Here is a 17903-nt window from a genome sequence, read left to right as displayed (position 1 = left end):
GTAAGGTGATATCTCATGGTGGTTTTGATTTGCATTTCCCTGATGATTAGGTACATTGAGCACATTTTTTCTGTCTGTTGGCTATCTTATGTCTTTGGAAGTTACTCAGGTCCTTGGCCCATTTTTTAATCCAATTGTTTGGTTTTTTTGGAGTTGGGTTGTATAAGTTCTTCATATATTTTGGGTGTTAACCCCTTATAGGATAATATGATTTATAAATATCTTCTCCCATTCATCAGGTTGCCTTTTCATTTTGTTGATGATTTCCATTCTGTACAGAGCTTTTTAGTTTGATGTAGTTCCATCTGTTTATTTGTGTTTTTGTTGCCCTTGCCTTGGGAGTCAGATCCAAGAAATCAAGTCAAGACTGTTATCAAGGAGTTTAGTGTGCATGTTTTCTCTTAGGAGTTTTAAGATTACTATAACTTTTTAATATAGTCTGAAATCAGGGAGCATGATGCCACTACTTTGTTCTTCTTTCTCACCATTGCTTTGGCTTTTGGGGATCTTCTGTGGTTCCATACAAATTTTAGGATTGTTTACTCTATTTTGTGAAAAATGCTGTTGGAATTTTGATAAACATTGTATTGAATCTGTAGATTTTGGGGGGTAATATGGACATTTAAACAATATTAATTCTTCCAATCTACAAACACAGAAGATCTTTCCATTTATATATGTCTTCTAACAGCTAATTCTATGTAAGTGATTTATAATATGTATTTTGAAGTCTTAGTGTGTTTCTTAGTTCCATTATGAAAACTTATTACTGATAGACATCTTTGCTTGGATATCAAAATTACATCAATTACTCAATATGGTCTCAATTGAATTTGTAATTTTCTCTTCCTACTTTATCTACCCACATAAGCTTTTATAACCTTTATGTCTATTTTTGTTATTGACATTATGATTGAGTAAATTTGAACTTGTTACAAGTTCATGAACCATAAATTGCAGACATATTATAGTATTATCTAATACTATATCTCACTATCTTTCACAAATTCTTAATCTTTAATTCTAGTGTAGGGGTTTTATTTAAAGATGCAAGCTTTGTGGTTTACAGACACAGATTCCTATCAGAGTTCTTGGTTTTACTAACTATATGCCCAGGTGTAAGTCCGGTTTTTTCATCTATAATATAGGTATCATAAATACTGCTGCACATTGTTTTAATAATTAAGTGAGATAATAGAGGAAGAGATGGCGTGGTAAACAGCATTTGTAAAGTAGCAAATTTCAATACATTGTAATTAATTTTATTTATTAGCAAAGTTACCCTCTTATACCGCTCATCAGTTTTTTACTATGGATATTTTAATTACAAAAACCAAAAAAAAAAAAGCAAATTGAAATAATTTCACAGTGAAAACCCCCATGGCTGACACCTAATTTATGTCACTAACATTTTGCTATAGTTGCTTATCACATATCTATATATCTATCCATCCTTCAATCCATTCATCAATCCATATTATTTCAAAGTAAACTGCAAATATCAGTGCAGTATCTGTTCTTTATATTCCAGCATGCATATTTAGAGTTTATATCTGCTTTCTAGTTTTACTTTTGATGTAATACATATATATATAATGATATATAATGACATAACATTATATGTGTATATATATATATGATTTCCAGTTTTACTTTGATGTTCTATATATACAGGCACAGATACTGTGTTATACAAATAACGATGCCATATAAATATATATATATACAGATATAGAAATATATATTATATGTAAAAAGATATATATTACTTTTGATTATATTTATATATTATATATATATATATACACACACACACAGATTTCCAGAAATCTTAATAGTGAAGCACAAATTCTGTGCAATCCAAACTGCTATCAAGATCCTGAACATGAACATCATCCCAGAAAGTGCCCTCATGCTTCTTCCCAGTCCGTTCTGACTCTTGTCTTTCAGAGTCAACCACAGTTCTAATTTTTTCCCCCAGAATATTAGTTTTGCCTTGGGGATTATTTTCTATGTACTTTACGTAAGATGCCTTTCACTCAGCAAGATTCTTTTGCGATTCATCCATGGTGTTGTTTGTATTCCTGATTCACCTTATGAAAAATGACAGTTTGTTTATCCATTCTTCTATTGTTGGACACCAGGATGTTTCCAGTTTGGGGCTAGTATGAATGAGAGTCTCTGAAGTTTCTTATATGTAGGAATATGTTTTCATTTTTCCTGCATATATACTGTGAGATGGAACTGCTACATTTTTTAAAGGTATGAGCAATTTATTTATTTTTATTTTTTAATTAAAAAATTCTTTTTAATTTTTATTTCATTTTTAATTTTTTTAATGTTTAATTTTGAGAGAGAGAGAGAGTATGAGAGGGAGGGGCAGAGAGAAAGGGAGACACAGAATCTGAAACAGGCTCCAGGCTCTGAGCTGTCAGCACAGAGCCCGACATGGGGCTCCAACCCACTAACCTGGAGATCATGACCTGAGCCAAAGTCGGGCACTCAACCAACTGAGCCACCCAGGCGCTCCCCCTCCAAAAAAATTTTTTTTAAGAGAGAGAGAGCACGCAAGAGGGGGAGGGAGGAGCAGATAGATGGAGAGAGAAAAAGAGTCAGGCAGGCTCCATGCACAGTGTGGCAGTGTGGAGCCCAACCGGGGGCTCAGTCTCATGACCCTGGGATCATGACCTGAGGCAAAATCCAGAGTTGGATGCACAGCTGTCTGAGCCACCCAGGCACCTTGGAACTGCTACATTATAGGTTAGATATATGTTTAGGAATGTAAGAAGCTACTAATTTTTTTTAACAGTGGTTGTGCAATTAACATGCCTATTAAACTATGTGTAGATTTCAGTTGCTCTATTACTTACTCACATTTGGTTTTGTCTGTCTTTGAATTAATTTCTGGTGGCTGAGGTTGTTCTGAAGTCTTTCTGTTTTTTCAGTTCAGAAAAATCTTCAGTTTTATTTTAGTTTCCCCGACTGATGCTGACTTGTCTTTCCCCTAGACTAACAGTCATAAAAATGGTTGCTCACTCAGTGTCATTCCCTTTTTCCAAATTTAGACTCCCCTCTAGAATCTGTCTGCTTTTGATCATGTTCCAATTGCTTTAAGCCTCATTTATTTCCTCAGATTGTATAATTATCTGTGAGAGGTTTATACCCAGTAGGAACGTAGCCACACTGGAAGGTGAATGCATCAAGTCTTATAGGCTTATTTCAATACCATTCTAATTGGTCTTCTGTATTTCATTTTTCAGAAGTTTCCTACCCATCATTAACATCAATCCCAGATGAAACATACTAATGTGTGTAAGCCATTCCTCTGTTAAAAATATCTTTAATGGTTCCTTTACTCATGGAAAAAATAGTCCCAAATCCCACAGTCTTAGATTAGTGTTCAGCGTTCTTCATTATCTAAATCTATACCAGTTTTAAATTTATTTTCTCACAATATAGACATTTTGTGAGAGAAAATTTCTACAAAAACCTGTTTTGTTTTATTTTTCATATTGTACACGCTTACTACTGGGATATTACTTACAATTTTGACCCTTAATTTTAATCTCCTAGATTGTTTGGACTTTAATTCCAGCTTTATCATTTATTAGCTATTTGATCTTTGGCAATAACAACTCCAATAACAGTAAGAATGTTAATAACAATACCAGCTAAGATTTATTAAATTCATACTATACTGAAGAAATTTTTTTTTTATTTAAAAAAAAATTTTTTAACGTTTATTTATTTTTAAGAGAGAGACAGAGCGTGAACAGGGGAGGGGCAGAGAGAGAGGAAGACACAGAATCTGAAACAGGCTCCAGGCTCTGAGCTGTCAGCACAGAGCCCGACGTGGGGCTCAAACTCACAGACCGTGAGATCATGACCCGAGCCGAAGTCGGACGCTTAACTGACCGAGCCACCCAGGCGCCCCTGGAGAAATCTTATTAATAAAAGTTGTAGAATAAGCACCCAATTTTAGATAAGACTGTTAATATATTGCTTAATCTGTATGTCTTCTCCCTCACTAAGGATGAAACTCTCCAAATTAGAAGAACATTTTTTAAAAATTACACAGGAAAAAAGTTGACCAAGATGGTGACATAAGGAAACTCCTGAGCTCCCTTCCTTCCATAGACACGCTGAATGTGCAGCTACATGTGGAGAAATTCCCTCTGAAAGGGGAAACTAGCTGAACCACTCATAAACATCAAATGAACAAGGAAATACCCACTTTGAACCAGGTAGGAAAGACTGAGACAAACTCTCACCGTAAACTCCACCCACAATACAGTGACATGGAATCCTGAGGGAACTCCCAATTTCCAACTACTCCCTGAGGAGTGAAGAACTTGGACTCACATCTAGACCCCCAGCTTGTAAGTGTCCCCCCTAAGGGACAGATTCCCAAATACCTAGCTCTAAAAGCCAAAAAGACTCATGTCAGGGGTCAAGGGGGGGGGGACACATAAGACTATATACAACAAAAGCAACTCTTAATGAGTGTGCTAACACATCACAGCTATCTCCCCAGGGCTCAGTGCAGAGGCAGCAGGCAAAACCACTCAACGCCCAGGCTTTCCCTGAAAGGAGTTTATCTGAAAGCTTACAAACTGTTGCCAGAGGGCTAGACTTCTAATTTAGCAAAAACTGGGAGCTGGCTGTGATACTCCTCAAAGACCAGGGGAGCCAGCAGATAGCTCTCTGGTCCTCTCTCCCCAGCTTACTCCAGTAATAAAACCAAGTCACCGGTTATTTCCCTGGAAGGAGCTAGTACACACATCTGGTGCTCCAACTTCTGCTACTGCCACCTGAACTGCATGCCCCCAGATCTTCCGGCTCCAGTAGCCAAAGGGGCTGGCATTAGCAAGTCTCACAAGACCATAGCAAACAGAGGACCAGTTCTAAATGGCCACAGGTGTCCCTTCCCCATTTACACCCCACCACTCCACAGCTGTACACCTGGGCCCAGCACAGAGGGAGCAAAAAAGTTTATCTCCTGCTTTTTCTTTGGAAAGGACATAACTATATATTTTCCTACCATATTTATCCCATCTGGGAGAGACAGTGATCCTCCTCTTTGGGACACTGATGAGTCTGGGCATATCCCAAACTCCTGAGAGGCACCAAGTACAAAAATGGTGGCTCGCAACACAAAGGTTTGAGACAAAACAGAGCTCCGTACAGGCTGATTGATGAGTTCATCTCCTACACAAGACTGCTCTGTGAGGGCTGGGAGAGCTGGCTGTTTTATCTAATGTGTAGAAAGTGACACAGAGCGTCAAGGAAAATGAAGAATATGTTCCAAATAAGAGGACAAGATAAATATCCAGAAACAAATCTTTTTTTTTATTTTTTATTTAAGTTCAAGTTAATTAGCATACCCTGTAATATTAATTTCAAGTGTGCAATATAGTCATTCAACATTTCACACAATACCAGATGCCCATCACAATGAGTGCACTCCTTAATCCCCATCACCTATTAAGCCCTTCCCCCCATTCCCTCCTGTCTGGTAACCATCAGTTTGTTCTCTGTAGTTAAGAATCTGTTTTTTTGTTTGCCTCTCTCTCTTTCTCTCTCTTTTTTCCCTCTGCTCAATTTGTTTTGTTTCTTAAATTCCACATATGAGTGAAATCATATGGTATTTTTCTTTCTCTGACTTATTCCAGAAACAGATCTTAATGAAACAGAGATAAGTGATTACCTGATAGAGGGTTCAAAATAAGGGTTATAAAGATGCTCACCAAGGCCAGGAGAGCAATGTGTGTATGAATGAAATGAGAATTTCAACAAGAGAAGAAAATACATAAATGTCCTAAACAGAGCTGAAGAATATAAAACCAAAATAAAGTCCCCTGCTATTATTGTATTTCTGTCTGTCTCTCCCCTCAGATCTGTTAATAATTGCTTCATATTTTTAGGTGTTGGGGACATAAATATTTACAAATGTTATAACCTCTTGATGAATTAATGCCTGAAATGAAACAACCTAAGTGTCCTTTGACACATGAAGGATAAAGAAAATGTGGTATATCTATATACACAATGGAATACTATTCAGCCTTTAAAAAGAAGGAAATCCTGTCACTTGTGAAACATTGGTGAACCTGGAAGGCATTATGCTAAATGAAATGAACCAGAGAACAACAAATACTTCATGGTATCGCTTATATGTGGAATTAAAAAAAAAAAGTTGAATTCATAGAATCAGAGAGTGGCAAAGTGTTTGCCAGAGGCTGGAGTGAGGGAAAATAGTGGGAATTTAGTAAAAGGATACAAACTTTTAGTTATAAGATGAATATGGTCTGAGTATCGAATGTATAACATAGTGACTATAGTTGATAGCACTGTATTATATAATTGAAATTTGCTGAGAGAGTAGAGCTTAAAGGCTCTCATACACATAAAAAGCTAACTATGGAGGTTATGGATGTGTTAGTTAACTCCTTATGGGGAATCCTTTCACGATGTTTACATCTATCAAATTATCACATTGTACACTTTCAATAGCTTACAATTATATTTGTCAATTACACTTCAACAAAGAAAAAAATTACACTGGAGATAGGATAAAATGTCTCATAATAATCTCAAATAGACATTTAGCATTTTCCATATGATAATTAATTAGCAAATTAGTTTCTAACATGTAGAATTTTTCCAACCAAATTTCTCATTAACCTCTAAATTGCCAAACTAATTGTTGAAAATTGAACCTAAGAAAGACAAATTTAATCTTCAAATGAAAAGTAATTTTTCCAACAATGTGAATTTTGATGAGCTCTGTATGCAGCATGCTTCAATGTATCTTCCTGATTAGCCATATTCCAAATTAAATTAAAACACTGAGTTTGTAGAATTGGTTATTTTGCTTTTTTCCAAAATGCTTACCAATTGAAGCATGTGCTATGAATGGAAAAAGGGCTTTCCTCACATAAAGTCTAATGTATAAGGTAAAGGAGTCAGAAATGTAGTTTTATAAGCAGTTATACTTTATTCAAATTTAAGGAGATTTAAATAATAGTTGGTGATATGTGTTTGACATTATACTACTCAAATCCAAATAGACAACAGCAAAAAATACTATAAAAATAGAAGATATACCCTGAGGAAGGGTAGACAACACAATGATACTTACCAAAGAGAAATATATTCTTTTTAGAGGCATAATTCTTGGTCTCAGGATGTGAAAATTAATAGATTTCTACTTAAATATGAGTTTCAGTGATATGCTGTAGGGGAAGTTATCAGTGAATCTCAGAAACTTATGTGATTATTAATGTTTTGAAAATTCATAGAAAGTTGATTTTATGCATAAAAATTCACTTAGTAAACAAATTCCTTAAATTTTAAAACTATCAATGAAATAAAGTTTTATTTCAGCAAAGTGAAGTTCTCAAGACCTGCTCTGATGTGTCCATACTACAGATATCTGTGAAAGAGATTTTACAACCATGGAGGAAATATTCCCTAATGTGTCTAGTGTATTAGAGTTATATCACTCTACAGAGAAATTTGGAAGGATTTTCTCTTAAGATATATTCCTGAATTAAGGAAAAGATCAAACAATAACAGAGCAGGGTGACTTATTTTTTCCTACATTAACCATTTTCTGGCCATTCATTATGGAGCTCCATTGGAGACATTCATTAATTAGTTACCATGTTATTCTGCAAGACAAAATAGTATATATAAGTTCTCTCTAACTGAGAAAGAAGAACTGATATAAATAACTTCCTTTTATTTATCATAGTTCTCAAAAAGTCCATGCTATTATAAAGGGGTCTTGGTATTGGTAAAAACAATATAGTACTTTTCTTTGCATTTTATGCAAGAACAAAGCTTTTTCACAGAAGTTTTAGCTACATTTTGTAAATGCATTGTTTTAAAGAAATAGTTAAAAACAAGTGATATCCACAGCTCCTCTCTTTGTATGTAAAGAAGGTGTAAAGTAACACTTGAAACTAATATAACACTGTATGTTAACTAACTGAAACTAAAATAAAGACTTCAAAAATTTAAGAAAGAATGTGTGAAGTATATATAAGAGCATTTAGTCAATGTGCTAAGGAAACAACCCTAAATGATAAAAGCGTTTATTGTGAAGTATTCAAATAAGCTCTCTACCTCAAGTAATGATCATATTTTTAAAGTCTTTAATCTTTGTAAAGGCATTAAAATGAAAACTGGGGTGTTTTTTGATTTTTGGTTTTTATTTTGTTTTGTTTTGTTTTGTTTGTTTTGGTTTCAAGCAAGATTTTCTTTCAGCAAGTAAAGAATATTCAGTCAACTTTGGCATTGCCTTTATTGAACATTCTGTTTGGTTTAATGTTTCATAATATAAGGTGATTAACTCTTGAGCCTTGATGTAAATTTATGTTTTTCATCCAATGGTTTGCTTGGATTTTTTTAAATGCAATTTAGTAGCATTTTCTTTGAGCTTAAAAAGAGAACTCAGAAAAACATTATCAAAAGATCGGCTCATCGTGTGTCACTGACTTGCTGAATTACTGTCATTCTTGTATTCCCATTTATTTAGCATCTGTGCTTGTCAGGCTGTCACTGGCAATGTGTGAAAATGCAAGGAAAAAAACATGGCCAATGATCTTCGTAAACTCACATTCAAGAGGCTTCCTGGTATCATAACATGTTATTAATTAAACTATTGACAGTTTGAAGAAAAAAATCAGTATTTATCAACACCTAGGCCTTATTTTGACTTTAAAGAATAAAGGAGTCTAATTTAGCCAAATTTTTTACCTGTGTGTTCATTAATTTGTTCAAATACCCATGTATTTTATATCATCAACCGTGCATTAGCAATAATTATGCACAAACAATTTTTAGTTTGAAGGAATTAAAAAACATAAAAAAGATTCTTCTATTACAGGAGTGGATAGTCTAGTAAACATGCCATCATTCCATAGATTTTGTTTCAGTATTGGGCACACACAAAGATAGATACATTTGCCTTTAAATAAGCAATACCAACTCAACAGAAAACCATATGTGCTGGGCTGTGGGCTCAGTGCTATAGAATATAAAAATTATAACAATGACTTCAATAGAAACATTGAATAATGATAATAATGACTACTGGCAATTATTAAATGCTTATACTCTGCTAAATAAGTTAATCACTTTATATGTGTTATTTATTTTAGATCTTCTTTTTCTTTTAATATGCTGTTGGGTTCAGTTTGATGGCATATTGTTGACTATTGTTGGATCTATATTCATAAGGAATACGGTGTGTAGTTTTTTTGCACTGTCTTTGTCTGACTTTAGTGTCAGGGTAAATGGGACCTCAGAATGAGTTAAGGTGTGCTACCTCCTCTTCTACTTTTTGGGAAGAGTTTTCTACTAAGAAATCTACGAAGATTTCTACTAATCCTTTAAATGTTTGAAAGAATTCACCAATGAACTTATTGGTCTTGGACTTTTCTTTGTCATGATTTAAAAAAGATTTTTTAAAATGTTTATTTATTTTTGAGAGAGAGAGAGTGCAAGCAGGGGAGGGTCAGAGAGAGGGAGACCCAGGTTCTGAAGCAGGCTCCAGGTTCTGAGGTGTCAGCACAGAGCCCAACGAGGCTCGAACCCACAAACCGTGAGATCATGACCTGAGCCAAAGTCAGAGGCTTAACCGACTGAGTCACCCAGGTGCCCCATGGTATTTTTTTAAATAACTGATTCAATGTCTTTATTTGTTATAGGTCCGTTTAGATTTTTTATTTCTTCTTGAGTCAGTTTTGGTAATTTGATGATTTTAAGGAATTTGTGAATTCTATGTAGGTTATCTAATTTGTTGAGGTACAATTTTTATGGAATTCTTTTATAATATGTTTTATTTCTCTAGGTCAGTATTAGATTAGGAAAGTAAATGTTTGAAAAGAAGAATTATCTAAGATAGGTCATTCATTAACCCTGTTATGATGAATAAATCAGATCTTACATGGAAATCTGAAAGCTATGCACATGCAGGTGCTGCGGTACAGCTGAGATATAGGGCTAGGGCAAAGGCCATGGAAAATTGTTTGCTTTTTTTGCCTTAACTCTGTAAATTTGCAGTGAAACATCTGATGGTGGTTTGCATTTGCTGTTGATTGTCCTGGCTAGCAGCTGAGGAGATACAAATACCAGGCTTGGGGACAGCAAGAACAAAATGGCACCACCTTTGTCTGTCTCTCAACATTTAACCAATAGCAACCTTCAGAACTTAATGGATACTGTTTCACTTTCACCTTCCAAATATTGTGCAACTTCACTTTCGGTCAATTCTAAACATTGGAATCATATTAAAAAAAAATTCTGGAAACCAATTGAGAAAACAATCATCTTGGTATATTAATCCCAAACTAAAGCTTTAATGGGAGATAATACTGCTGTACCATTTTTCCCATAAGAATTAGCTGCTATCCCCAAATAAAAAATCCTTCCTGTGAGGAGCTGGACAAAACACAGACATTAATGAAAATGGAATTAAGAGAAAGATTCCTTGATCATATCCTCTGGTAGTTGCACCAGTCTGTATTGTTTATGAAAGAAAATAAAGCCATATATGGTTAAGGCAGCATAATTTGGTTATCTAATATATGGAGCCAAAGATAATTCTAATGGATAGACAATTTGGTACTGGAAGTGTAGGCCAAAAAGAACACAAATTCACCAGAGATGCACACCTTTGCTCCAAGATCATGGTGCCCCTATAAAACAATATGTGAGTTAAATGCTTCCTGAGATCCATCTAAGTATTAGTGTGATAGCTCTTGGAAGAAGATCTGGATGCATCAAGACATCATATCATAAATGGAAATAAAAATCTGGTATACAAATTAGGGTAGAAAAAAAAGATGGACTTATTTTTTTATTGCAAGTAACATTGAGTCCCACAAACCCACTGGTTAACCCTGTCTTCTAAGGTCTTTGAGAGTGACTAATATTGAAGATTTTATTTGTTACCACAAGGAATAAATGATATAAGAGATTGGCAATCGTCTGCAAAGTTATAATATCAAAAGAAAAACAGGGATGTGAAGTGTACGGTTCTCATTAATTAAGGAGTTTATATACTTCATCAGCCTCAAAACTGCAAATTGGAGTGTTGATTTGCAAAAGTGTAGGTGTCAAAGATCACCGGTAAAATGGAGTCTGCAGTCCCACACATGCTTCCAGAGGTACTGGCCCTAAATTGAGGATTAAAGATCAGAATAATCAGGTTTGCTCCATTGTTTCAATGCAGAATAATGGTCTTTGAATGAAAGAATTTCTGCCCAACTGAAGATGTCATGTTTCTTTCCATGAATCAGAGGGAGAGTCGATGAACAAAAAAACAAATGGAAGGTAATGTTCACATGCAGGAGTGATATTTAACTCAACTCTTAAGTGAAAAGAAAGATAACTATTTAAATGAACATAATAGAAATGTGTATATTAAGCTTTTGTGCCTTTCCAAATCATTATTGATCAAATGATCTATTTTAGTTTTTATGAAATCTTCTAGTTCTTATTTATTCCTAAAGTAACACCTCTTCACAACTCAACCGTAACTTGGTGAGAGTGGAAAGGCAGGATGATATGGTGGCGTGTGCCCAGATCTGGAGAAACAAATGCACAAAGAAAAAAAGAGACAAACCAACAAAATGTACTCTTAAATATAGAGAACCAAATGGTGGTTAGCAGAGAGGAGGTAGGTGGGAAGAGGAATGAAATAAAGGGGGGTAAGACTATACTTATTCTCTGATTTATTTTTTAATATTTATTTTTGAGAGAGAGAGAGAGAAAGAGCATAAGCTGGGAAGGGACAGAGAGAGGAGGACAGAGGATCTGAAGTGGGCTCTGTGCTGATAGCAGAGAGCCTGATAAGGGGCTTGAACTCACAACCCATGAGATCATGACTTGAACCAAAGTCAAATGCTTAACTGACTGAGCCACCCAGGTGCCCCAAAGTATACTTATTCAGATGAGCTCTAAGCAATGTATAGAATTGCTGAATCATTATATTGTACACCTGAAACTAATAAAACACTGGATTATAATTATACTTGAATAAAAAATAAATAATACTTGTTACGGAAAGCTTGTTTTCACGCTGTTTTGGGGATGGGGGAATCTCAGTGTCTTACGAAACTTCCTGGTGGAGGAATCTGAGGATTGGAAGAATTTGAAGCAGGAATGTAGCTCTGCCATAACTAGTTCCATTTTGACCTGTTTTTAATATCAAGATTTCATGTAAGACTTGGTTTAAAATTGAGGTTAGTAATAGAAGTGCAATATACATTTGGATTTGATCTTCACAGTTAAGAGTACTAAATCCCCATGTTTCCTTTTTAGTTCTCATAAGTGTTTGAAGGGGTGTCTTTATCTCTGCATTATAGAAAAATAAAATGAAGCTTTGAGTTTCCAGGGGTATAACTAACACCTGGATCTTCTAACGCTAAGACTAGACCTTTTGATGCTTTAAATCTCACAATGGCGTTATAAGACAGAAAACGCAGCACCAGTATCTAACAGGAAACTTCAGACTTACGGATGTGGTGCAAACTGAGTGAGTTGAGGGTTCAGATACTGAATTTTTACTACTGAACCAATTCTTTCTCTTTTTTCAGCATTCTGGGAGCCAAAATAATGAATACTATACTATATTAATAATGTGGTATATATGCTAAAAGGATAATGAACTTTCTAATTTAGACACTTTGCCTGTAATATTATGAACTGAGCATCAACATTTTATTTGGAGTTTTATTTGTCATGCTTTTGATTTTCAAATAAATACATTTTCCTCTAGTACTATTGAATTTTATTTTTTTTTCTGGCTTTTAAAATTTGAGAAGTGACTTATGAAACATTTTCAAATTTATTTTCCAGTTTGCTGTATGTTGAGTGCTGATCTTTTCATCAGTTATATTTTTGAAAGAAAAAAATTACTCAAACATAATCAAAACACTATTAACATTTTACGGTATGGTTGACTTATGTGCTTATTAAAGAAAAACTTGTTGGGGCACCTGGGTGGCGCAGTCGGTTAAGCGTCCGACTTCAGCCAGGTCACGATCTCGCGGTCGGTGAGTTCAAGCCCCGCGTCGGGCTGTGGGCTGATGGCTCAGAGCCTGGAGCCTGTTTCCGATTCTGTGTCTCCCTCTCTCTCTGCCCCTCCCCCGTTCATACTCTGTCTCTCTCTGTCTCAAAAATAAATAAACGTTAAAAAAAAAAAAAAAGAAAAACTTGTTAATTTTGTAGTTAGGAAAGAAAATGAATTGCTATATATCAAGTCTAGGTGTTTATATTTGTATGTGTGGATGTGTCTGTGCGCCCATAGAATAAGATGTATTACTCTTTTTGTTAAATTTTAAGTTATTCAGGATGAAGTTATTATTTCTACATTATTTTCAGACCTAACATCAGGTTATTCTTCCCATTGTCAAATGCACACGTTAAAGAAGAAAATTATCAAAATCTCCCACACAATAGTATAGATTAAACCAATTATTTACAAAAAAAATGTACACTTTCACTCTACTCCAACACACCAAATATAAGCATTTGTAATTTTTTCTCCATATAATTTTGTTCTATCTAATTTTACCCGTCACGTTTTTCCATTCTTAAGTTGCTGTGCCTAGTTTTCTAAATTTTCTTTTTTTTTTTTTTTTTTTTTCTACGTTTATTTATTTTTGGGACAGAGAGAGACAGAGCATGAACGGGCGAGGGGCAGAGAGAGGGAGACACAGAATCGGAAACAGGCTCCAGGCTCTGAGCCATCAGCCCAGAGCCCGACGCGGGGCTCGAACTCACGGACCGCGAGATCGTGACCTGGCTGAAGTCGGACGCTTAACCGACTGCGCCACCCAGGCGCCCCATAGTTTTCTAAATTTTCAAAGCAGTCGAAGCTTGCTCCTTAAATGCCAAGAATTACTGTCACACCTATAAGGAGTTTTGATTAATTTTGAATGTGTGTTCTAGAACAAGTTCTTAGACTTTAATATGTAAAATATTAAACTATGTATTTTTTTACGAAAAACATGTGGTGAACAATGGGAATAATAACATTAAACTCATTTATTTAGGTCTTAGAGTCTTACTATTTTTCATGGAGCATCTCAATCTAATGCTTCATGGAACAAAGCTTGAGAAATTTTGATTTACTTTATGAAACTTTTTCCTGTCATATGTACTTGGAAAGATGGGCTCAATGAACAGGAAACTGGAATGAACAATAGAAGTTTTGAAATTCCATTTTTAGTCCTCCATCACACTGTGAGAAAAATAGCCTTTCTTCACCAGAAATAGGTATTTGGTCAGAACCCTCGCAAAGAATGATTCAGAAAAGTAGGACACTATCCTTCCTTGTTAACGCATACTAATTTAAAGCAAATATAATGCACCTCAGTTCCTCAATAAGGAATTGATGCAAAAGAAGAAAAAGTAGTATTTAATAATACCTACTATAGCTTTCTGGGAAAGATCCCCCTGCCCTCCAGTTGGCTTCATTTCCTTGGTATTTTTTCACTACTTTATACACCTGACTTCACACAATGTCTTTCAGTTCAGCTAGCACATAAAACTACATATTCTTCTTGCATAGACACTATACCTGTCACTCAGAACACAGCAGAATTTCTTCCAGGAGTTTTTACTTTTATATCTGCTTTCATCCATGGATCTCATAAAACCTGGCAAACATGATCTCATTATTCCTCAGGATCTTCATGTGAAGTTGGTGGGTGGCCAGTATTTTGTAAAGTGCTTTATCCAGTTTACATGAAGTATTATTCTCCATATTATGCAGCTTTTATGAGTGAGTAACGTGACCAAGGACATAGAAAATACATGCAGACCTACGAAAAGAACTTGTGTTAACAAGAAAAGCCCAGCACCTCATCTTTTTAGATCTTGCTTCTCTTCTATGTTGTAACAGCCTATTGCTCAACTCTGACATTTTATTTATTTATTTATTTATTTATTTATTTATCTTGCTACAGTCTTTATGAGGATTATGTTATTCTGCAGTTTCCCCCTCTGGGTTCTAGAGATGAATAGTCTGCATAAAATACAATGTAGTATGTGAGGTGTATCTTCAACTCCATTTTAAACCCACTAAAATGATGTAATCACTACTCAGCTTCATTTATTTTGAACCATACATCAAGAATCAGTGAGCTCATTAACACGTTTATCATCAAGAAAGAAAAATCTTTAATTCCAGGCTAATGGTTATTTCTGGGTTTAACAAAGGTAATATAGTACAGACGACTTCAGTAATTTCATGTTTATTCCTTGAATTGGGTGTGGTATACTATATATTTTATGCTATTATTTATAGCTTTTTATATATCTGCTATTTTATAATAATTAGAAAGGAAGAAAAGATATATTCATGGTATTGCAAGCAATGAGTTAGATCAGGTAGGAAAAGAATCAGATTTGGTGATGGGGTGCTTGAACAGTTGGAATTTTTAGATGTCTTATGTTGAATCATCTGTTACACAGAGGAAGTATTGAATAGCATGTGGAGATTTGAAGCCTGGGAAAATTTAGATGGATTCTTGATTTGGAAATTATAGAAATATCAATTTGTGGTGAAGCAAGGGAGTAGATAAGATTCCTTGAGAGTTTGGATTGTAGATGAGTTAGAGGAAGAAAGTACCTAAGATTATATGGTGAGATAAAGTGACTTTAATGAGAGAGGCAGAGGAAAAGGAGTCAAGTAATAAAAAGGATATAATGGGTATCAGCTCAGAGTTAAACAGTGTGCCCCAGGTCCTGCCCCTGTTCCTCTGTTAGGGGCATCATAGTTCTCTGTAGCTTTCAAGTATACAGGATATTGTTGGCAGATGAGTTCCTCAGCTATCCTTTAAAGAAATTTGGGTGTGAAAAGAAGAGAGAGATAGGGACCCGAGATAGGGTAATAGCTGGAGAGGATATAGAAATGAATAGTATCTACTACTCTGTTATGCAGCAGTAGATAATAGAACCAAATAGAAATCCCTTAGAAATAAAAAAGGCAAAATCATGTAGAAGAGGTTGATCTTCATAATTAAAAACATGATCATAATTATAGCTAATAATTTCATACTTCATGTACATCAGACACTATTCTACCCACATGACATGTGTTAAGTAATTTACATCTCACAACTCTATGACATGGTACTATTATTATCCTCCCAATTAACATGTAAGAAAGTGAGATACAGAAATGATAAGTAACCTAGACATTTGAATCTTGGCCATCTGCTTTCAAATTCTGAACTCTTAAATACTACGCTGTTGGTTTCGGGTTAGATCTTTGAGTGAGAAGAAAAAGCACGAGTGAGTGAACCTGGGAACCCAAAGTGACAATGAGAATTTAGGCTCTTTCTGCAGTGGTGAATATAATGAAGGGCAAAATGATTATTATAATCTAGTAAAGCCACATATGATTTTCTGGTTTACTCCTTTTTGGAGATATTTTCTAGCAATGCTAGTATATAATGTAAGATATTCTTTCAGTGGAATTATAGGAAAATTGGTTCACTGATATTAATAGACACATACACACAGTAACCTTACAAGCAATCAAATGAAGCGGATACCTAGATTTTTCTTTTTTTAAAAAAAAATTTTAATGTTTATTTATTTTTGAGAGAGGGATGCAGTGCAAGTGGGGAAGGGCAGGGAGAGGGAGACAACAGAATTCGAAGCAGGCTCCAGGCTCTGAGCTGTCAGCACAGAGCCCGATGCGGGGCTGGAACTCTGGAACCATGAGTTTAGGACCTGAGCCAAAGTCAGGTCTTAATGGGCTGAGTCATCCAAACGCCCCTAGATTTTTCTAATATAGCACTTACTAGCATACTTCTGAAATGCAACACATTTAAATACTTTTCATAAACAAAGTCCTAATATTAGGCAATATTTACAAGGAATTGAAAAATGTCTTTTCATTTGTCTTTAATATTTCACTATTAAGGTTTAACACACATGAGTTTATAGGGAAGGACATTTTCAAATTAGAATAAAAGTAAGGAGGAAAAATAGCTGTTTTTGCTGATTATGATATTAAAAGCTTTTCCTGAGCTGAAGGTAGAAAACATGAAGCCGAGGTACTGACTGGGGGGACATAACAGGGAGACAGAACAATAAACATGGATTTTTAATATGAGCTAAGAAATCCTAGGGGCTTGGGTCCACCAATTAAAATAGTTAAGCATGAGGGGCGCCTGGGTGGCGCAGTCGGTTAAGTGTCCGACTTCAGCCAGGTCACGATCTCGCGGTCCGTGAGTTCGAGCCCCGCGTCAGGCTCTGGGCTGATGGCTCGGAGCCTGGAGCCTGTTTCTGATTCTGTGTCTCCCTCTCTCTCTGCCCCTCCCCCGTTCATGCTCTGTCTCTCTCTGTCCCAAAAATAAATAAACGTTAAAATAGTTAAGCATGCTATATTTGGTCACTCTGTGAAATAATATTCTACTTACATATTCAATTTACCAATTGTTCAAATAGTTTTTCATATTCAGATAATGGCTGGACCATGGGTTTTTTTGGTATTTACTCAGAGTCCTAGAAATGACAAAAAGGTAATTTTTCTTTTCTTTTCCATCAGAGTTATGCCAAACCACATATATGTGGATTTCATATCTAATTGAAAACAATTTTAGCATCAAATTAGCGTTTTTAGATTTTTAATTTTTTATTTATTTAAGAGACAGTGAGCGAGAGTGTGGGAGGGGCAGAAAGAGAGAGACAGAGAAAGAGAGACAGAGAGAGAATCCCAAGCAGGCTCTGCCCTGTCAGTGCAGAGCTGAACACAGGGCTTGAACTCACCAACCATTAGATAATGACCTGAGCCGAAACAGAGCCACCCAGGCACCCCTGGGTTTCCCTGTTTGTTGTTGTTGTTGTTGTTGTCGTTGTTGTTTGTTTGTTTT

The sequence above is a fragment of the Lynx rufus genome, unplaced genomic scaffold, assembly GCF_022079265.1.
Source record: "Lynx rufus isolate CCGP_SWC_20201006 ecotype Redwood Valley unplaced genomic scaffold, mLynRuf1.p SCAF_12, whole genome shotgun sequence".
NCBI lineage: Eukaryota > Metazoa > Chordata > Mammalia > Carnivora > Felidae > Lynx > Lynx rufus.
The sequence above is the reverse complement of the archived record's forward strand: the minus strand, read 5'-3'. Positions refer to the sequence as shown.